This window comes from Thermobia domestica, chromosome 18 (genome assembly GCF_964235325.1).
Source record: "Thermobia domestica chromosome 18, izTheDome1.hap1.1, whole genome shotgun sequence".
NCBI lineage: Eukaryota > Metazoa > Arthropoda > Insecta > Zygentoma > Lepismatidae > Thermobia > Thermobia domestica.
The window spans coordinates 23,008,876-23,031,520 of NC_137471.1; the positions used below are offsets into that span (position 1 = coordinate 23,008,876).

The 22,645-nt window shown below is 37.2% G+C and overlaps 2 protein-coding genes across 3 annotated transcripts in view; one reads left to right on the plus strand and one right to left on the minus strand.

Moving 5' to 3' along the window:
- The window catches only part of LOC145674939 (uncharacterized), a 120,812-nt gene that overhangs the window by 62,847 nt on the left and 35,320 nt on the right, over positions 1 to 22,645 (minus strand). The gene's annotated exons all lie outside the window — the stretch shown is intronic.
- Positions 7,367 to 22,645, plus strand: part of Hs3st-A (Heparan sulfate 3-O sulfotransferase-A) — a 244,319-nt gene continuing 229,040 nt past the window's right edge. Inside the window, exon 1 of the mRNA XM_081745200.1 lies at positions 7,367 to 7,663. The gene's annotated coding sequence lies outside the window, so the exon portion shown is untranslated. The remainder of the gene's footprint in view (positions 7,664 to 22,645) is intronic.

Genomic DNA, 22,645 nt, shown 5'->3' on the forward strand with positions numbered 1-22,645 from the left:
TGTGTAACATCCCCGCTAGTCTAGTGGCTATTGTAGGTGCTTTTGGTGCAAGCGATCAAGAGTTTTGATTCGTGATGGGGGACCCTTGATTTTTGAACGCATTATAAGGGGTTGGATTTCACCTTATATTGTAGTTGTAGTGTGTATTGTCTCACATAGCATCGATGCTAAAAATGTATATTAACTCCAACAACAAACCGATAAATGTATTCTTCTCCATACTCACATTTCCCGGTTGGGACACTTGGATGCAAAGGTATAAATGTCTTTCCTCAGGTTAGCCATCAAGAATGAAGTTTTAATGTGTTTTCCTCATTCACATCAGGCAAATACCAAAATGGTACCTAACCTAAAGATCCCATGCAGCTTACTTTCTTCCCCATTTTCCCAGGTAGTGTGATCGCCAAGGAACGTAACTCCTCATAAATGACAGGCTTAAAATGTCATAGATGCCGAATGCTTAGAAATGCAATCCCTAGTTCGTAAATCCCATAGTAATTCGGAAAACTTCTTGTCTTTTTCATCGGTTTGGTGTAATGTCTATAGAGTACAGTACTTCACACACAGCATAAGTTACGTGGTTTCAAAATTTAAAAAAAAAAAGTCCATAGGGTGGCAACACTGTGGCACTGACAGAAAGGTTGAAGGTCAAATGTTATGGAAAGGGGTTGAGGATTGCACGGACTTGAGTGACGAAGGTAGTAGTCATTGGTTTTTCGCAGCCGGTCTCCAGAAGCACAGCTAATCAATTTGTTAGTTGACTGGTGATTGAGTCTGAAAGCTCTCTTGGAAATACTACGATTGATGTGGAAGTCATTTCGCTTTGGTGTGAGTTTGTTCTTTCTCTTTTTATTCTTTTTTCAAATTTGTGTGTCGCTGAGTAGTCTAGGATTTTTATTTCTCTCTTATTTTTTTTGTCTCGTTCTCTCTTCCACATCTAAATTTTTCTCTGCTTTACGTTCTCTTTCTCACTCCATTTTTTCTTTTTCTCCTTTCATTTCCTTCTCTCTCGCTTACCCCTTCTATTTTTCTGTCTTCTCTTTCTTTCAGCTTCTTTCTTTTCTCCTCACTATTCCCCCCTCTCTCTTTCTTTCTTCCTTTTTAATTTCTCTCTTCTTATCTTTTATGTTCTTTCTTTCTTCCCACTATTCCGCTCTCCTTTTATCCTTTTACTTTGTCTATTCTTATTTTTCTTTTATGTTCTTTCTTCTTCTCACAATTCCTCTCTCCCTCTCTTTCCATCCTTTTAACTTTCTCTCTTCTTCTATTTCTCTTATGTTCTTTATTTCTTCTTCTCACTATTCCCTCTCTTTCTATCTTTTTACTTTCTCTCTTCTTCTCTTTCTCGTAAGTTATTTCTTTCTTCTCACTATTCCCTCTCTCTCTTTGCATCTTTTTTACTTTCTCTCTTCTCTTTCTCGTATGTTTTTTTCTTTTTTCTTCTCACTATTTCCCTCTCTCTTTCCCTTTTTTACTTTCTCTCTTCTCTTATGTTCTTTATTCTATTTCCCTCTCTTTTTATCTTTTTTACTTTCTTTCTTCTCTTTTCCTTATGTTCGCTTTTCTTAACACTATTCCTCTCTCTCTCTCTCTTTCTTTTTTTCTTTCTTTCTATCTATCTTTTTACTTACTCTCGTCCTTTCCCTCACCCCATCTTTCTCATCTTTCTCTCTCTCTCTACTTCCCTCCTTTACTTTTTCTTTCCTTCTCCCTCTCTTTCTATATTTTTCGTTTCTCTCTTCCTCTCTCTCTTCACGGAGGCGGAGGACTTTCCTCTTGCGATACACGCTATAGTATACAAGGTTACCTTCATTCATAAACAATCTCATACAGAGCCTATAATGGACTCTCTCCCTCACTCACATATGTAGTCACAGACATATGCATAGACCTTTTACTCAAGCCAACTAGTATGTGATAATGGAATTCTATTAGAGCGTAATGTAAATGCTTAAGTGCATTAACATTGCCGTTTCACCTTTTAGACACGCAACCCACATCAAACACACTTCCTTTATCCCTTTTTCAATAGCACTGAAAGGTTATAAAATCTAGTGATAATGTTATATATAATCTCATAATACGTTCATCTAATTTTTTTCATATAAAGTGCCACAGAGAGCAAATAGGGGTCCGTCCCGTCTAAACGACTAGCTGTCCCGTCAAATGAAATTACGTGTTAAGTGTTTATTTAAACATGTGTACAAGAGCAAAGAAAGAATGTTCATAATAGAACACGTTGAAGCGCCCGTTCTTCGCACAGGAAAAATAAGGTTTAATTAATATAAAGCCAGAAATTTGAAACCCGTATCTCGAAATCCCTTGAGACATGTTGGGGATATGAACTTGGTATATATAGACCCCTTAAGCAAAACAAATCGCCATATGCTACAGTGTTACTACCACTAATACCAATATTACAATTTTGTGCTGGTATGTAGAGCAGCAGCGGATCTAGAGGATAAAAACTCGGGGGAGGGCTAGCCATAACCCATACTATAATAGGTATATCATCAGTTTACTATAAACTTCCAAAAATGTATAAATATTTTTGCCATTCAAAACACTGGGAGGCCTAGAACCTCCAGCCCCGGGCTAGAACCGCCTCTGATGTAGAGCCACAGAATTTTCTGAAATGTAAAACTAAAAGATAAACTTACGAGGGTGCAAAGACTAATTAATTTTCATACGAACTTTGATAATTTTATGAAGATAAATGCTTACAGAAACCATAGAAATTTTAACAAATCAATCCATCAATAGTAAGATTATGCTCTAAAACATGGATTAAGAACCAGGGGCGGATTCAGGACGGACTTCTGGGGAGGGCGGTGAGTTGTAATACTGCTACTTAGAGCTACTTTTAAGAGCTCCAAACTCTGGGATGGGTTTTATTTATATATAAAATATGAAAGTTTCCTCTTCTGGAGGGAGCGCCCCTCCTGGGTCCGCCCCTGTTAAGAACAATAAGAGTCAAAATCTTGAAATAACAGGTGAAGTTCCGCATACTAATGCCGAGACGGTATTATAAAAACAAAATGGTAGAATAAATGGATAAATTTACGAAGAGGAGAAAGAAGAAGAAACATCATACAGAACATAAAAGACAGAGAAAATAATTGGATAATTAAGGGGAGAAGTTCGAAATATGGCCCATTTAAGTTGCATTTGAAAAGATTGTGCATAATCAACGATAACGTACATAAATGTGGCAAACACAACACATAACTGAACATATGTTTTTTAAATGCAATAATTATATTAGAAATAATAAAAAAAATGAAATGAAATCTTTCAATTTAACGTCCCACAATTACACTCCATAGACTAAGGGAGACGAATTATTAAGTTTAGTTTAAAGGAACAAGTTTTGCCGATAGATGTCACTACAGTCTTCGTATTTCTCTCATGTATTTTTTTTACCTTTCACGAAAGTTCACGATTTCTCTTACAAATTTCAACCTAGAGATTTCAAATTTTTAGAGAAGGAATTTCATAACCTATCAAAGGCAACAATCCGTGCCGATTTTTTTTTTATTTAGAATTTTCTTCATTGTTGTAATGGCTTGTTTGTTTGAAAGGGATATCCAAACCTTTAACAATATAACTGTTTCAACAATGAAGAAAATTTTAAATAAGAAATCGGCACGGATTGTTGCCTTCGATATTTTATGAAGTTCTTTCTCCAAAAATTTGAAGTCTCTAGGTTGAAATTGTAAGAAAAATTGTAAATTTTCGTGAAAGGAAAAAAAAAACACATGAGAGAGATACGAAGACTGTAGTGACATCTATTGGCAAAACTTGTCCCTTTACACCAACCTTAAGCAAGTGAATGAGAATGATGAAAGAATTTGGTAGAATGAGAATGTGGGAGGATAAGGGAGTACCCCAAGAAAACCCACGGACACGATGTTGTCCACCACAAATTTACTTGACCGAGAACTAAACCAGGGACCTCACGCAGCACGCGCTCTACCACTGATCCACCGTGCCTGCCAGAAACAATAAAATAACGGAAATGAGAAAGGAACTAAGGACCCAAGTTCCCCTATCATATTATATTAGAGAACAATGAAAAATCAGAAAATTTTTAGAACGTTCCTGTTCATGCTCCACAAACTAATGTGGATTTTCCTCACCTCATATCCTGCAGTTATGCCTACACACTTTACCTGACGTGACTTATTAAGGAAAAACATTGTCCTCATCAACGTGAGTAGCATTTTAACAGCGAAATCATATCTACAAGAGTTAGCATTAAGAGTTTTCATTCCGGCGAAATTAAAATACCGCTAATTTTACAGTAATTATGTGATATCTTCAAATAGATAAAAGATAATTGAAATATGGAACAAGAGCGCCCTAGACAATATTATTTTGCATGATGTACCGTTACCACAAGTCACCTAGTAGCTTTCCGTTTTCAGCCGTTTAGAAACGCGAAAATAAATGCCGATTTTCAAAATGGCTCGAAATCGAAATCAGATAAGTGAGTCGTGTTAACGGTTTCTCATGTAAAATAATATTGTCTAGGGCGCTCTTGCTCCACATTTCGGTTATCTTTTATCTATTTGAAGATATCACATAATTACTGTAAAATTAGCGGTATTTTAATTTCGCCGGGATGAAGACTCTTAAACTGAAGGTTTTGAACAAGCTGTAGCTTGTAGGCTCGTGAGGCTTGTGAGACATAACCTTTTATGCACGATATCTTGCACAATCGAACGCGGATTCGCAAATGGGTACTCAGACGCGTTGTCAATTGGCTTGGACTTTGCTGAAGGGCTTTCCGAACCGTCTCTACTTCTTGTTCATTACCGGAATTTTTCTTCCTAAACTCTCAGCCAGTTTCCAGCAATTGTTTGCACAACCAAATAATGCAATGACGGTTTGATGGTTCATGTTCGTATTAATGTCTAAATCTTTTCTGTACTGTTACAGGAATTGAATTCTGTAAACCAAAAACAGCACTCCACTTTCTGACGAACAGTAAAGAACGCCATTTTGCACAGAGTAATGCGCATGCGTGAAGTCCTGTTGCGTTCAATCGTCTGTTTGAAATAAAATTCTATTCTTTCTTCTTTCTGAAAAACAAAACCGGACAATTCTAGCACTATTGCTTCTAAAATTATCCAAATTTCTTATTGGTATATTTTCATCCAGACACACTCTAAGTCCGGAAGAATCGGCAAAGGCAGGGGAAGTGGAGCCCCACAAAAATAATTTAATAAAAATAAAAACTCACACCTTTTCCGGATATTGCACTTCAGGGGAGAAGGAGGACAATTTTTATTTTTATTTCCTCAATGTATAACAATAACTTCGAGATTCTTAAGTCTCGTCATCAGGGCAAAATGAGTAAACTACAATATTTTAAATACATTTTTGAACATAGCACTTGAGCCGATATTCTACTTTATTACATCACTTTGATTGAAATACGTATTCTAAGGTGGGGGGTAAAGAGGTTTACATTTTTCACAAATAATAATGTCATAAAAGTATTCTTGCCTTGCGAAGAACGAAACCAAATGCCGAAATATGAAGAGCGAAGCCTACAGCGAGCAAATGCAGGGGTCTGCTGGTGAAGTTCCCAACTACCCAAAGGCTATTGTTTAATAAACTTTATTAATAAACTCGCAAGCAGATAACCAGCGAAATTGTGAATTGACGAAATCCCCAACTAGCCGAAGGCTATTGTTTATAAAGTTACAAGTTATTAACAAACCTACGGACCAGGCAACCAGCAGTACAAGTGTGAATTCTTGGTTGCATAACATTTTAGTGAAATTACTTTTTGTCGGAGATACTACTAAACTCGAATCAAACTATAGCATAATGTAGCCAAAACAAGAATGACGTGTTTGTCTGGTAGCACCAGTATTGTATTTACTGCAAAATTCTGGCGAGCGCGGTGAAGCAGGAGAGGCAAATCTCACTGCTGCAGTATATCCAACTCTGTTTCAAAGTAGCAGTCTAAGTTTGTAAGTAAGCCGTTTACATTTACATTTATCAAGAAGGAACATCAGAAGTTATATAATTGCCATTCACTATGGAAATAATTATCCTCGGAACTGTTTCAGTAGCAAGAACATAATTAATCTATTTCTAAAATTAATCAGTGTAAGGAAAATATACAAGAAGAACTTCTGTCGTGATAAGTAATTACGAATCTACCTAATCTCAGGAATCACGGGTTAAATTCTCGGTGGGAGCATGTGTACTAACTAACGTTACATGGTATTTAGGGGGTAACTGACGTTATGTGGTCAGTCAGGTGACTCATGTTATATGGTCAATGCAGTGACTGGTGTTATGTGGATACTAGCGGATGATTCATGTTACGTGCTCAGTCAAGTGATCATTCAGTACTGAAAAATAGATCGATTCAGTACAAGAATGATCATCCAATAGACAAGTTGTGTTTCTGTGGCGATGAATCTTAGGTCTATTATTGTTAAGAACTTGAAACAATGTTAAATGGTTGGCTGTTCAGGCTGGAGTTTACTCTCCCTTTTCAGCACCGGGGCTATATCAGACATGCACTTATAGTTTAAGGTGAAGCCGAAACCCCAGTAATGGATTTTAATTTCAAGACTCTCCCACCGGGAATCGAATCTGAGATCCGGTGATCAGCTGAAACTGCAATATAATTATTATATGAAAAACAGCATTTTCACGTTGAAGCAACATTATTGAGCAACGATATTCTACATTCGATCCATTATATATATATATATATATATATATATATATATATATATATATATATATATATATATATATATATATATATATTAAAGAAAGTCTAAAATGCAATCACTTTTTTGAAAAATACGAAATACGGATGAGCAGTGAAAGCAATGCAAATAAATTAGGTTTGAGTTTTGCGTTGATGTAATTTCGAAACAATATCATGTTTTCTGTTGATTACGTGATGAATAAACTGTGTGAAGCTCCTCGGCGATTGATATGAAAAATTATGCATCTATTTCCGGTTGTAAGTGTAAAGTTTGTCGTCATTCCTGGTTATGGCTTTTTTGTTCCCTTTCTTTCTTCCTTGCGCGTGTGTGTGTGTGTGTGTTACTGTGTTATGTATATGTGTGTGTTACTATGTGTAAACACTCTGGATTTTGAGGGTGGCCTCCGCCGTTTGTGAGGGGAAGTGAGGCGGGAGTGCGCATTGAGCTCTGGAGAGTTGGAGACCCACGTTGTATTATCGATCTGTGTCTCTCCTCGCGAAGGAGGCTATATATCGGAAGGGCTCGGCCATTTTCGTCATCTTTCGTCGGCTCGCTCCGGAGCCTGTGCTATAGCGAACCGTGCTGGGGGATAAACGAGCACCAGCAGAACGGATTCTGTGCTTGTAGTCTGTGGTGCTTGCGGTGTGGTGCTACGTGTTAGTGTGATGTGCTTGTCGTAATGTCATGTCGTGTCTTCACCTTCTTATCATTTCGATATATTAATTAAACCTGACAAGACCCTGAATTACTTTTTTTTTTCTTTTCAAAGGATTATCCGTGGGACAGCTGCAGAGGATTTTTTTTTTCAACCGCACAGAACGTCGGCCTCCTGAAAGAAAAAAGTGTCGTATCATGAAATCGTATCGAGCAGGGAGATAAACAGGACCACAACCTATATTTTGGAGACATCCACAAGAAAGGTAAGATGGTCGTTGTCAAATCTTTATTTCAGCTTCTGGAGTACCTTGGACCAAAATTACCTGTCTGTCAGTGCGGTGGTGTCATGTGACGGACACGCCCCCCCTGTGTTATATTTTCACACTTTAAAAAATTTTAATTTTCGTTGCTGCGTTCTCAGGTACAATACATACAGGGCTTTTATTTTTTTTGCGCAAATTTATATAATGAGACAATGCAGTTTCATTCTGTTTCTGAAATGATTATTAAAACACAGCTGTTATTTAGTTCTTCTGCAAATCAATAAGGTATACACTAGTTACATTGCGATTGGGTAACTTTAATACCAGGTGTTCACTGCATGGAAAGTTGTTAATAGTGAAACCGCCCGTAAGTTGGCCATCATTCGTTCAATATACACAAAAAAAAGGCCCACATTAAATAAACAAGTGGCCAATTTAACTGGTGAGTCATGTTTTTTTTTAAGTATGCGCACGATTACACAGATATGCAAACAAATTAAAATCCAATGGCCTAAATAGGAAGAAAGATTATGAGCTTAGCAGGTTTTACTGTATACAATTATTTTGGAAAATACTTTCTTCCCTATTTGTCGCGATGTAATTGTGTCTCGACTATGATACGTATATATATTCTTTCTCATTCATTTTGAGGTCTAGTATTGGTATACGGAGGATTTCGACGTCCCTTTAACCACCGGGGCTATGTGAGGCATGAACCAACAGTTTAACGTAGGATCCAAACCATATAAGCTCTTACAGAAATCAAACGCGGTGTCTTCCATGACAGAGGCACATAGTTTTGACCATATAGCCTTTAATTCTCTCTATATTGAAAAGTGACTAATTTTAAAAGATTAATTGCTATTGTAACATTCGTTCACAAATGAAAGTGGGCAATATAAATCTAGTACCCACTTCCACTCTCACTTAACGTCTGAATGATATATTGTTTTAATTAGATCACTTCATTAACATTGCAATGCATATTAAAACCAGTAAGAAATGCTTCTTTAGTATGCTGAGACCTCATATTACGAAGTGATTTGCCTTTAAACTAGGCAACCTCAGAAGCTTCAATACAATGTTGGTTGCATACCTATATAATCTTAAATTGAAAACTCAGACGTCAGTTGTGATTTTGTTTCTATGTCGCCTTGAGACTAGGCAACCTCAAAAGCATCTATGTAATGTTGGTTGCATACGTATCTAATTTTATTATAGCCTTAATTTGAAAACTTTCAGACGTCAGTTGTGATTTTTTTTCCGTATCGTTTATTTGTGCTTTCATCTTCATGCTAGTTGAATACTTAATGTATCTGTTTTTAGACAATGTGATATACGGTATGATTGTCAATAGTATACCCATTCGAAGTGAGTAAAGATCCGGTCTTCGAAACTCGAAATAACCGTAGGAATCGATGTGCTCACCACATCATGTCACCTATCTGGAAACCCCGTCTGCCGTGCCATAGTTCTTAATCATATGAATCTATGAATCTGCTATGAAATCTTTCCGTTTTACGTCCCTCTTTTATGCTCAGAGTGTTAAAAGGAGGCGAATGCGTGATGGAAGTATATGATCATAAAAAAAAGAAATGGAGTGAGAATGAGGGAACAAACGGGAGAACCTCGAGAAAATCCTCAAACAAGATGTTATCCACCATAAACTCATGTGACCTTGGAATGGAACCAGGGTAATTAAAAGAAGTTATGTTTCATTACTTGAGAAACAGAACTTAAATACTAATTCAGCAAATGGGCTGGCTTGTAGGAAGAGTTTTCATTAAAAGTATATCGAGTAAGTGACAACAAATTAGATGACAAAGTTGATAAATTACAATAATGGCTCGTTATTTTGAATATCAGTTGTGATTTTCACGCGAATCAAAATTAAAATAATGATTTATGTTTAAATAAAGGTCAGTCGTTGTTATTTAATGATGTTCCTGTTATGGGTTATTATTATTTAATGATGATTTCTTGCCAACATTTTTGACACTTTTTCATTGTAATTTTAAGAAAAATCTTATATGGTATTAAATTAAACAAAAACGAGACGAAAAAGTTCACAAGTCTCGACAAACACTAGTTTACCCAAATCTTAGATCTCAAACACTGTTTTAGTGTTGCATGATTCATGGTACAAACACTACAAATTGATAAATTCTGCGAACACCATAAAGAGCATTTATCAAAGTTTAATGATAACGCAAGTCAATACACAATATACTTCAGTAAGCAGAGACAACTTGCAAACCGCTTGCTGTAAGCTTGAATTGCAAGTCGGCCAAGCTTGCATCCAGCTTGATTGGAAAACGCTCAAGCATGCCGCAAGCTAGTGAAATTACATGGAAGCAACCTTGCATTCAGTGTTCCATTCAAGCTTGACCCAAGCGTTGTACAAGTCAGATCAAGTCAATAGCCAATGAACGGCCAGTGACGCTTTTCGAAGGGTCTAAAGCATCGCTTGCAAGTACAACAAAAGGCAGGTTATGTGAAAGCATGCGTTTCAACTGCAAGCGCAGAAAGTCAAACGCCAAGCGCACGCCAACTGGCCGAAAACTTTTTTTGAAACTAGGGATAATAGCAGAGTAGTCTGGAAAAAGCCGCCTTGTTTTTGATAGTCCTAAACTACAAAAACTAAAAGTCTGATTTAGCTCAAGAAGCAAGCTAAAGTCGGATTTAAAACAAGAGACAAGGTTGCTTCAGTAATACAATGGAATATAGTGAAGATGTTATCCTTTCCCGATCCTGTTTTTTTTTTTTTGTTTTTTTTTGGGGGGGGGGACGGAACATTGTCGCTTTTCGTCCCAATCACTATTTCTGTTTTCGCGTCTTTCTAGCGGTGATAAACGTGAAAGAAATCTCTGTAAAAGTGAAAAGTTCCAATTTAAAGTTTTCACTACTGCTTTTTCCCATAGGACTTTTTTTTTTTTAATATTTCGAGTTTAGAGGGGAGATAGTAGTATATTCTACTTTTGTTTACTCACTAGAACACGAAAAAGCATTTGATTACTAGTCTACAGAGAAAATAGTGAAAATTTGAAAAATGAAAGGAAATCGGTCATTCGGTGCAAAAGGAAAAACTGCAGAGGTTTCCTAATTCCAACGAATTGTTTATAGAGCTGTTTAGCTGTTAGATAAACCTTATTTCTAGTCTCGTCTCAGGGGCAATTTTACTAGTCTCAAGAATCTTTGTCCTAAAATTGATTGATTAATTGATTGATTTGATTTGATTTTAGCGTCCCTTTCAGCAACGAGACTGTATGAGACGTGGACCTATAGCTCAACGTGGGATCCGAACCACCTGAGCTTCCGCCGGGAATACATCTTTTGAATCACTATAGTTTGCCAGTCTATTCTAGTTTTACCCGTGAAAGATGAAACTCACTATTTTGAGTTTTCGTGTTTTTTTTTTTTACCCTTATAACAGCGAGGTTAAGAAGGACAGAGCTTTTATCAAAGTGGGCGGCGAAGTATGACCCATGACTTGAATTATATGCAGTTGGCGAGTGCACAGACACCATCTTGCAAAGATCAACTTTTGGTCCTACCCACTGCTCGAATACTTCGCGCGTGAGTTCGATTTCCAGTGGGGAAATATTGAAATTTAAACGCATTTGGGAAGTTCGTATTCTATCTCACATTGTTAAGTCCACGTCTTATATAGCCTCGGCGCTGAAATCTTCCTCATCATAGTTATTCTGTCATTATTGGCAGATAACTTGCTGCAACTGAGAAGCTTCTATGCTTCACGTTCTTCCGCTAATCTCTTCGTCTTTACGTACGATTTCTCTGTTTTGATATTGTCCGTCAATTCTAATCTCCTTCGCTCCCTCCCTCTCTTTCCTTCCACCATGTCTTCTAGCTCGTCCTTCATAATATAGTTCCTTCTTAGCCAATGTCCCAAGCAATTCTTCTTCTTCATAACATCTAAAATTCTTTTCTCCCCCACCATTTCTAACACCCTCTTCTCATTCATTTTCCGCTTGACCCAACTAATTCACTCCATTCTTCTCCATACCCACATTTCGAAACCTGGCAAGGTACGCTAAAATTCAATTAGTCAATAAACTTACAAACAAGGTAAACTTTTACAGCATAGACCGTTTCCCGCCATAATATCTCGCTTATAAAAAAGTTGGATACCAGGAACACACCACCAGCTCTAGCTAAACTAACTATTCTAATCTGGAATTGTTTTTCGTTTTACTGTGTCAGCAGAAAGCACTGCGTTCGAACCTGGCCATTGGTACTTTTTAGTACAAATATATAAAGTTTTGCATAAGTAACATACCGTAACACACATGCGACAATAACTATTTCATTGCATTATTTTTTACCGTTTTCCTTACCTCGTAACCTGGAACATGGGGTAGATAACATTCCAGCTTTAATAAGAACTTGTATTAATAGCAGGGCCGGATTAACCCATCTACAGACCCGGGGTTAGAAAAAACTATGTAGCCCATGCTGACTTCGACTAATACTTTCTGTGAAAGTTCAGTAGGAAAGTTAAGGGAATACACGTAGTTCTGCGACCAGTGCCGTGCCGTGGGGGGAGTGGGGCGACGGCCCCGGGCGCCGAAGTAAGGGGGCCCAAAATTCGGGAGGAAGAGAGAAAAGAAAAGAAGGAAAGAAAAAGAGAGAAGACAACTAATCTTGTTAAGAGGCCCCATCACTGCGAAATTAAAATACCGCTAATTTTACAGTAATTCTGTAATATCTTCAAATAGATAAAAAAATAATCAAAAAGTGGAACAAGACCTCCCTAGACAATATTATTTTACATGAGATACCGTTATCACCACTCACTTATCTACTTTCGATTTCCAGTCATTTAGAAACCCGGCATTTATTTTCGCGTTTCTACATGGCTGCAAACGAAAAGCTATTAGGTGACTCGTGATAACGGTAGCTCATGCAAAATAATATTGTCTAGGGCGCTCTGGTTTCACATTTCGATTATTTTTCTTCTATTTGAAGATATTACAGAATTACTGTAAAATTAGCGGTATTTTAATTTCGCAGTGATAAGGCCTCTTAAGAAATCAGTTCAAACTAGTATGTACTTAAATAAATTCTGTTCCTGCTTTAGGAAGTGATCCTATAATGTTACTCTTGCTAGGAAGATGCATGTGCACATATATAAAATGGAAGGAAAACTAATTAAAAAATCTTCAAAATCAAGAAAGAAGAGGGATTATTTTTGAAAATTTTCTTACACTTCGCAGCTGATCTGTCGGCCTCACTCATATGTACGGGGATGCCGTCGTAAACTCCCGCCACGGGCGCTGATTTTCCACGGCACGACACTGTTTATGACATCAAGCATGCCACTAATTAGACGATATTATCTAATAGAACTTTCCAAATTAAGACAGTGGATGTAACAAACGAAGAAATTTGTTTCACATTTTTTATAATATTTTACTTATGATGATTGTATCTTGTATGATTTTTTAAAGACATCCAGTTCAGATTTTGATCAGAATGAGACCCTCATCCATCTGGAAGCAAAGGTCTACGGGCCTCCCCTTAATTCGGCCCTATTTGATAGTGTTTTAGATATTAGTCTGTTACGGTCTGTAGAAGGGGCCGCGATGACTCAGTGGTAGAGCGTTCACTTCTAGTGCGTAGGGTCCTTGGTTCGATTCCAGCTCTTGGCAAGTGAGCTTTGTGATGGACAAACACCGTATACATGGATTTGTTTCTCGGGTTTCTCCCGTTTCCTCCCACTTTATTCATTCCACCATTACATTCATTTCTCATCATCACCGTCTACTTTAACCTAACCGGTATAACCATAGGACGTAAAAAAAACTGTCTGTAGAGGTCCATTTTCCCCAACGAGGTTATTTTCTTACGTTTGAAACATTGGAGTGAAAAATAAAATGAAATCTTTGAGTTTTACGTCCCACATTTATTCCGGTTAGGCTAAATTAAACGGTGATGATGAGAAATTAATGAAATGGGGAATGAAGAAAGTGGGAGGAAACGGGAGAACCCAGAGGAAACCCACGCACAAGGTGTTTGTCCATCACAAAGTTCACTGGGATCGAACCACGGACCCCATGCACCAAAGGTAAACGCTCTATCACTAAGCCACTCCGGCCCTTAACATTGGAATGAAATCACAGAGTTGTTAAAAGCTCATTTTATGAAAATAACTAATTTAGATTTCGAAATATCGCATATTATGGTACTGTGTAGGAAATATCTAACATCCGCGGTTATGCCATAACAAAAATATGTCCCAGGTTATGAGTTAATATTATATATCGCTAAACTTTGTTGTTGATTTAAAAGTTTTAATGCTTAAGTGTTACGTTATATCTTGGTGCCGCTAATTTCAGTGTCTGTGCGTTCATAATCGCTCCATTCATCGTCAGTGGCTCCCTCTTCCTATCACAACTGACCTATTTTATCTTCCGGAGTTATTACAGATTAGTTGGCAAGCGTTTCTTCTGATTTAATGTTCTTATCTATCTCTTTATTTTTTTTATCTTCTGCTGAGTTAAGAACTTCTATTACGAAGTAGATTTCGTTACAAGTTTTGACAGAGTAGAAACACGCGACACTGAGTCTCCATCATGTAAACAGTGGCTCACCAACAGCCATATCGTTTCAGATTTTGTTTTGGGGGCTGGAGGGGTGCAAAACTCTAGATGTCAGTAAATTTTCTGGTTTGTCATTGGTATATTATTATCTTACGCACTGAGAAAAAATGTGGCGTACGTATAAAGGTAGGTTACATGTGTAAATCGTGTAGTTTTTGGACTTAACGTACAGCAAACGTATAACTGAAAAAGTATATTTTAAACGTACTTTCCGTATAAGTGTTCCGAATAAACGTACTTTCCGTATGAACGAAAGAACTGTATATAGGCGGTCAGGATCCTACATACAAATGGACATATGTAACATATAGCTGGCGTATATAACATACGTATACGTGTGCAATACAGAGTTTTCATAAAGTATGGACGGATTTAATTCGCTTATAATTTACATAAAAATTCTCATATTGAAATCAAATAAAGTGCAAACGGTAGCGGAAGGATTAAATTTTTACCTGTAATCTGCACCAGCTCAGTTCATTCACCGCCACACCTCCAACTGGGCGCCATTTACGTGGGCTGTTGATGATGCTTTCCCTTACCCTGCTCACTGTTGCAGGCGATGTTGGCGGCCTCCCACTTCGAGGACGGTCCAGGACGCTCCCTGTCTCCAAGAACTTAGCATGCCACTTTCGGATTGCACTCTCAGTCGGTGCCGGCTTTTTGAACTCTTTGGTGAACTTTCAACACACCAGAATTGGTGATTTTAGCTCTGCGTACCAGAGAGAAAGAAGCTGATCCTTGCCCTCCTTCTCCCTCTCTCAACGTGTTCAGAGTTGCCGCTTATCTAACAGTGTTGCCAACTAAAAATTTAATCCTTCCGCTACCGTTTGCACTTTATTTGATTTCATTATGAGCATTTTTATGAAAATTATAAGCAAATTAAATCCGTCCAGACTTTATGAAAACCCTGTATATGGAAGACTGTTAGATGTCAGACATACTGCAATGGCACGATGTAACATCTAAGCGGGAAAAAGGGCAGTGTGTGTGTAGCACATGGATAACGTATGCTCCGTACTGATTTCTGTAGAAAACATTCACGATTCCGTATATTTGTACAATGTATCGCTGTGTGGATAACGAATTTTTCTGTGTGAATTATTACACCCTTGGTTCTTAATTAGGCTTACTTTAGTTACGGACTAAGTTTTTTTTTTTTTTTTTTTAATTTTTAAAGTAAGATACGGATCCCATGAGTTTAAAGATTTTTAGCTGGTGGCAATAGTAGCAGAGAGGAATATAGCAACATTTACAAAGATAAAATTACAAACCTTCATTTACGTTAAACCACTACGCAACATATAATGCGTATATATACATGGGCCTGTGGCATTATTTACATCTTTTATAAGTTACGAAGTGTAAGTAATGCCACGAACACCAATCTTTTTAGGGACCGACAGAGAATTCAAGAAAATCGTAGACCTTTACTTAACGTTGTGGCCCTTCTAATTGTTAGCACTCCTTCTAATTGCCACAGAGACATAAACATATCTCGTTGTAAAGCTTATGGAGCACAGATTCCAACGTGCTAAGTTTTGTGCCCCCTACGTGCCAAACCTGTAGAAAAAGAAGATGATTTTTTAAATAAGATTTTTTTTTTTGTTTTTTGTTTTTGGAAAGTTGTGGCTGGCTGGTAACACTATTACTTATTTGGGCAGGAAAAATATTTTCACGTGTACATCAGGTATTGGGTACAATCATGTAAAAAAAAATAATAAGTTTAATACCATGTGAGAAAAAAATTCCGATGTGTTTCGTACGAGAATCATCCTGTACATAATTTTCGTCTACCCTGACGTTGGCAGCCATAGCGACGCCCCTAATTGCCACAGAGATATAAGCCATACCTCGCTGGAAAGCTGGTGGGACACAGATTCCAACGATGTAACTTTTGTGACCACTGTGCCAAACCCGTAGAAGAAGAAGATTTTCTTTTAAAAATGAAAATTTTTTGCTTTTGGAAGTTTTGTGAGAGACTGGCAAGACTGCTATTTGTGATACGCAAGAAAGAAGTTCTCACATATACGCAGGATATCACTACTTAGTATGTTTATTTATCTTTATTGATATCACTTTTTATGCTTGTAGCTCCTTTGGCGGAAAGAGGTTCCCCCCAAATGCTCAGGGGAAGGGGAACTAAAACGTCCTACTTTTCCCCCTACCCTTCCGCTGCGGGATTCCCGATATGGAGGAAGTGCATACCTAGGAAAGTTTCATCCTTTCTGACGATATAGACACCTAAACCTCTCTTTAGGTTAATTAGGAGCCGAACTACGGACGCGGAGGTTTAAACTGCTGGCTCAGCCCCTGAGCCGACTCCAGGGTTCTGCGTACCACCAATTAGGAAAAGTCATTCCTCGTATATAAGTGTGAAAAAGTAAGTTTTAATCCCATAATTATGTCGTTATGCTAAAGGATATGGATAATTAATGAAAACGAATTATTATTATTATTATTATTATTATTATTATTATTATTATTATTATTATTATTATTATTATTATTATTATTATTATTATTATTATTAAAAGAATTTGTGGAATGAGAATGTGGAAGGAAACGGGAGAACCTTGATGAAACCTATGGATGCCCTGTTGTTCATCACAAACTCGCCTTCCTTGGAATCGAACAAGGACCCCTCACACCAGATGTGTGAACCCTACCACTGAGCATTATATACTGTTGTGCTCCTAAGAGCGTGACAACAGTATATAATGCTCTCCAATGGAAATCGAAAATGGGTCTCCGTGCTGAAATAGCGCGCGCGCGCTAGCCACCAGACCAGCGTCGAGAGCTAGAATTGTGTTTTTTAAGCAAACGTTTTTCAATAGCTTTTTTTTTAAAAAAAAACTTGTACGACAAAAAATGACTATAGAAGTAGTAATTAAAAGAGAACTTCACAAGTACCGGTACAGCCTATCGTTGCTTCCCCACTCCCCCTCCCCACTAGAAAATACTGACTAATTACTGAATCATCGCAGACTGTCCTTGATTGTTTTTAACCCTGAAGCAAAAAAAAAGTTATTTTCATTTTTTTTTCTTTCTTAACGCAGCATGTGAAATTGTCATGTTCATTGCGTTTAAACATGTTTACGTAAATTAAGTGTATCGTTTTGTGAGGCAAAATAATGGATATTTTTTCTAAAGCAAGAGAAAGAAAGAAAAAAAATGGACTAAAATTACATATTTTCTGTCAGCCATTTTACTATACTATGATTTTATAAAGTATTTTCGAGTGTTTGTTTGTGAAATTATTTGCGAAGATTTTTCAGAGCCTTAAGAAATCCGAATACTTAAGAAACAATGATAGCTATTGTCTATAATTTTCTTGGACTTTTGGTTGAAAATAGTATGCAATTACCTGAGTTTGTAGCTGTTAAAAAAAGTGCGTAATTTTCACAAACAAAAAAGGACCAATTATTTATTCAAAATCAAAAGCGGGTAACTAAATGTCTTGTGTGAGTCCGGGGGCGTTTTCCACTAACTCTTCCTTAAAAAACTCTAGCTTTAATGTCCAGCGTCATTGAAACAAAAGCCTTCAATTGGTTAGCGTATGGACCTTGGACAGGGGAAGTGGTAAAACCAGTGACTTATTGTGAGGCAGTGGTTCCCAACCTAGGGCTAAGGGGTAAGCTCATCTCCAAGAAACAATAACCATTACAAACTTTGCTATATGCCCTCACATGTTTGGGATAGTATCGAGAAGAGACGAGGCGAGACCTCACGTAGTTTCTATTTTATCTCGAGTCGAAAATCTTCGTCTCGGTCTCTATCACGTGTCAATCAATAGATGTCTGTTTCGATCTCGTGTCAATCAAGATATGTTTGTCTCGATCTTGTGTCAATCAGCAGATGTTTGTCTCGATCTGGTGTTAATCAATAGATGTTTGTCTCGATCTCGTGTCAATCAACAGATGTTTGTCTCGATCTCGTGTCAATCACCAGATGTTTGTATCGATCACGTGTTAATCAACAGATGTTTGTATCGATCTCGTATCAATCAACAGATGTTTGTGACAATCAACAGATGTTTGTCTCGATCTCGTGTCAATCAACAGATGTTTGTCTCGATCTCGTGTCAATCAACAGATGTTTGCATCAATCTCGTGTCAATCAACAGATGTTTGTATCAATCCTGTGTCAGTGAAACGATGTTGTCTCGATCTCGTTATCGAGTGTCAAATTTCGGTCTCGTTTTGATAGTCTTGAAATAGATTATGTGAAATTAAGGAAGAACTTTTGCCAGCCGCCGGGAGTACGCAGAAATAACTCTGATGTGAAATATCTTCACAAGGTAGTTAATGGGAAACACTAGTTTAACAACTATCCTTAAGTGTCCCTTCTCGCAAAATCCGGAATACCCACCTATTCCGTTTTTCACGCCCTAGGTTACAATTTTAGAGAATACCGAACTATTATTAAGCCTGCCAGACGTCCCGATTTTGGACCAGAGTGTCCCGCGTCCCTGTAATTTTAGTTGGGACAGGCAAATGTCCCTTATTTTAATAGCGTCCCGTTTTTCCTCTCAACATTAGCGTATCGAAAAGTGAAAAATTAAAAATTTTGAAAAAAATAGCTGGGACCCTGTTAGTAGTAAATGAACAATAAGCTATGACATGTAACAGCTTCGATCAAATTATCACACCACCCTCTCTGATTTCATAGCGAGCAAGGCAATAAACTCACAGCGCAGAGTTGCAGTTTTCCGTCAGCAGTAAACCGGATCTGAAATCTTCGATAAAGTGCACCAGCAGAGCTATTGTTGATAATAGTCTACATTACAGGTGAAGTGTTCCAACTTTGTATGAACGAGAATGCCTAAACTGAAATGCACGTTTTCTTCCAATTTGAAGAAGTATCCTTTTCTGAAAGCAACGAAATTGAACTCTCAAATGAGTGACAAAATTTGCCATGCTACTTTTTCCATTGCAAATAGTGGAAGATAACAGAAATTATAAATAGTAGGCTAGGGGAAGAGAATTGTGCTTTGGTTTGGGACTCAGAAATGTGTAAATGCAGTCCTAACAATTAAACACAATACAAAAGGAGAAATACCAGGTAAATTTTCATCAGATTAAACTAACAAACGTAATTTTAGCAAATACAACTACGTAAATAATTAAATAAATTCGTATTAATAAACGCACGAACAATATAGAAAGTTGATTGTATCACTGATCTAAATAAAACGAGATTATTTGCATATTGTTTTCCCGTAAAGTATTTTTTTTTATAAGGCGTCACCTTGAGTTTTTAAGTTGATTCTTTTCTAGTTGCATTGTAAATATCTTCAATTCATACAATTAATTGCAGGGAATGAAGAGAGAAAAGTAGCTTCAGCTGAGGGAACTTTCACTTATCATGCTGTTGTTCATAGCCAAAGCTACAGTTCCTAGGATTGTGTTGGAAAGTTGGGAGGGGGGATCGAAGGTGTCCCGTATTCTCATGAAAAAAATATGGCAGGCTTAACCTAACTAGTGAAGTGGGCATTTTTTTTCGAGCTACCCTGTGTTTGAAGAGCAATAAAATGCATGCTGGCCAAATAATATTTGCACTCTTTGTTGACATTATTGATGTTTCTGTTGTTATTATTATTTATTTTTTGTTGTTTTTCTTTTTTTCTTTCTCTGCTTGTTTTTTTTCTTTCTTTTCCTGTGTAAAATGGCAAAATTATGCTGTTATCTGGGAACTCGTTCAATAAATAAAATACAGTAAAATAATAATAAAAAATAAATTAATTAAAAACATATCGAAAAGTACCAACTTTCAGCGTTTCGTTTCCGTCTTTTGTTTTCTCATTTCATTGTTGACTGGAAAATTATTGGAAGCTGTGGTACGCTGAGTATCGATCGGTATCGTCTCGATTTATTAATGTCTGTCTTGATCTCGGGTCTCGTCTCGAAATTTCGAGAGTCTTGGCACCATCTCTATCACACGCTGAATAGAAGTAAGGCCCTCAGAAGAAAATGAAAAATGAAATGAAATCTTTAAGTTTTACGTCCCACGGTTATGCCGGTTAGGCTAAAGGAGACGGTGATGATGAGTAATGAATGAAATGGTGGAATGAAGAAAGTGGGAGGAAACGGGAGAACCCCGAGAAAACCCACGCACACGGTGTTTGTCCACCACAAAGTTCACTTGGCGGGGGCTGGGATCGAACCCGGGACCCCAAGCACCAGAGGTGAACGCTCTACCACTGAGCCACCGCGGCCCCCGCCCTCAGAAGAGCAAAGGCGTATGCGATAAAAGCTAGTTTTGAGAAAAAGAGGCATTTAAAGTTTTACTAAGCATGATATATCAAAATAATCGATATAAAGACAGTAGGAAGTGTTCATATCTTTAGCAAAGCTTTGATTTGCCTCTTTTTCCCAAAACTAGCTCTTGGCATATACGCCTCTGCTCTTCTAAGGTTCTCAATTTAAGAAATGTCATCAAATGTTTGAGCAAGCACATTGAAACAGGTGACAGATATTTTTATGTTAATACTTGGACCAATCAAAAAGTTCCAGGAATTTTGTTGTAACTATTTATTACGATATAATATAGGTACGCATTCACTTAATGGGGCAGACTACTAAATATTTTTGAAAAACTAATAATTTTTCTTTTGCCCGTTTTTCGTAAGTGGATAGAGGTAATAAAATGTAATTTACCACAATAATAGATAATGTTATTCTACACCCGAAAATATGAATTGGAAGAATTTTCAGTGTTGCCATTCATAAAAATTACAGTGTGACCAGAATTTGAATTACTCAAAAATCTAGATAAAGGCAGCGACTAGAAAAATGAACTCAACGGTAATTGATGACTTATCATGCTGTCTATGTTTCTTGTTTACTACTTTTTAAATAATGTTTCGATTTATTTTGTAATAATTTATGTAAGTTTTATAAAATGCTGTCCCTCGCACATTTCCATACTTGGAAACTTTATAGGCACCTTGTACCCAACTTTCAAATTATTTGGCTTATTGGTTGTGAGTTTGAAATGAAAAATCTGATTTAATTTTTTATAGCTATCTTTTGGATGAAATAACAGTGCGTAAATCTGTCTCATTTTCCCGTTTGAAATCTCTCTCTCAGTTGTAACTACCTTAAAACCCAATGATTGATTCCAGAACGCTGAGAGAAGTTAATTTCTCCCATTTCCGGTCTCATTAAAAAAAAAAATCGTTTTCCTACTATTGGTATTACCAAAGAGAACCGTTCTGAATAATTGGTTTGAAGCTCTGTTCCATTAAAATGGTACACCGCAGGATTTTAAAAAAAAAAAAAAAAAAAAAAAAAAAAAAAACAGCAATCCATACAATATTAAAAGATAAGGACAGTCGTGTCTGCTGTTAAATAACTCTTTCTGACTTCTTCAATTGAACAAGAGTTTGAATAGCAAAAGAAGGACTTAAGACTAGGTGCGCCACCTTTTGATTTCTAGCACTTTGATTTGTAAATAGTACGTGCGTCACTTCTAGGGGTACATGTGTCACTGTTCGGAGTTTATGTGTCACTCTTAGGATTATATGTGTCATTGTAGGGAGTACATGTGTTAGTGTTAGGATTATGTGTCACAGTTAGGAGTACATGTGTCACTGTTAGGATGAGTATATGTGTTACTGTTATTCGTGCATGTGTCACTGTTAGGAAGACATGTGTCACTGTTATGGGTATACGTGTCAGTGTTAGGACTACATTGTCACTGTTATAAGTATATGTGTCACTGTTATTCGTGCATGTGTTACTCTCTGGAATACATGTGTCACTGTTAAAATTAAGTGCTTCACTGTTAAGAGCACGTGTATCACTGTTAAGAATACATGTGTCACTGTTAGGAATACATGTGTCACTGTTAGGAATACATGTGTCACTGTTAGGAATACATGTGTCACTGTTAAGAGTATATGTTTCACTTTTATGATTATACGTGTCACTGTTAGGAGTACATTATCACTGTTATGGTGAGTATGTGTCACTGTTATTCGTGCATGTGTCACTGTTAGGAAAACATGTGTCACTGTTAGCAGTGCGTGTGTCCCTGTTAAGAGCACATGTGTCACTGTTAAAAATACATGTGTCACTCTTAGGAATATATGTGTCACTGTTAGGAGTACATGTGTCACTGTTATGAGTATACATGTCACTGTTAGGAGTACATTGTCACTGTTATGAGTATATAAATGAAAATGAAATCTTTGAATTTTACGTCCCACGCTTATGCTGGTTAGGCTAAAGGAGAGGAGTCCACACGGCGTGAGAAGGGATCGAACCAGAAACCCCAAGGACCGGAGGTGAACGCTCTATCACTGAGCCACCGCGCCCCCTGTTATGACTATATGTGTCACTGTTAGGAGCATGTGTGT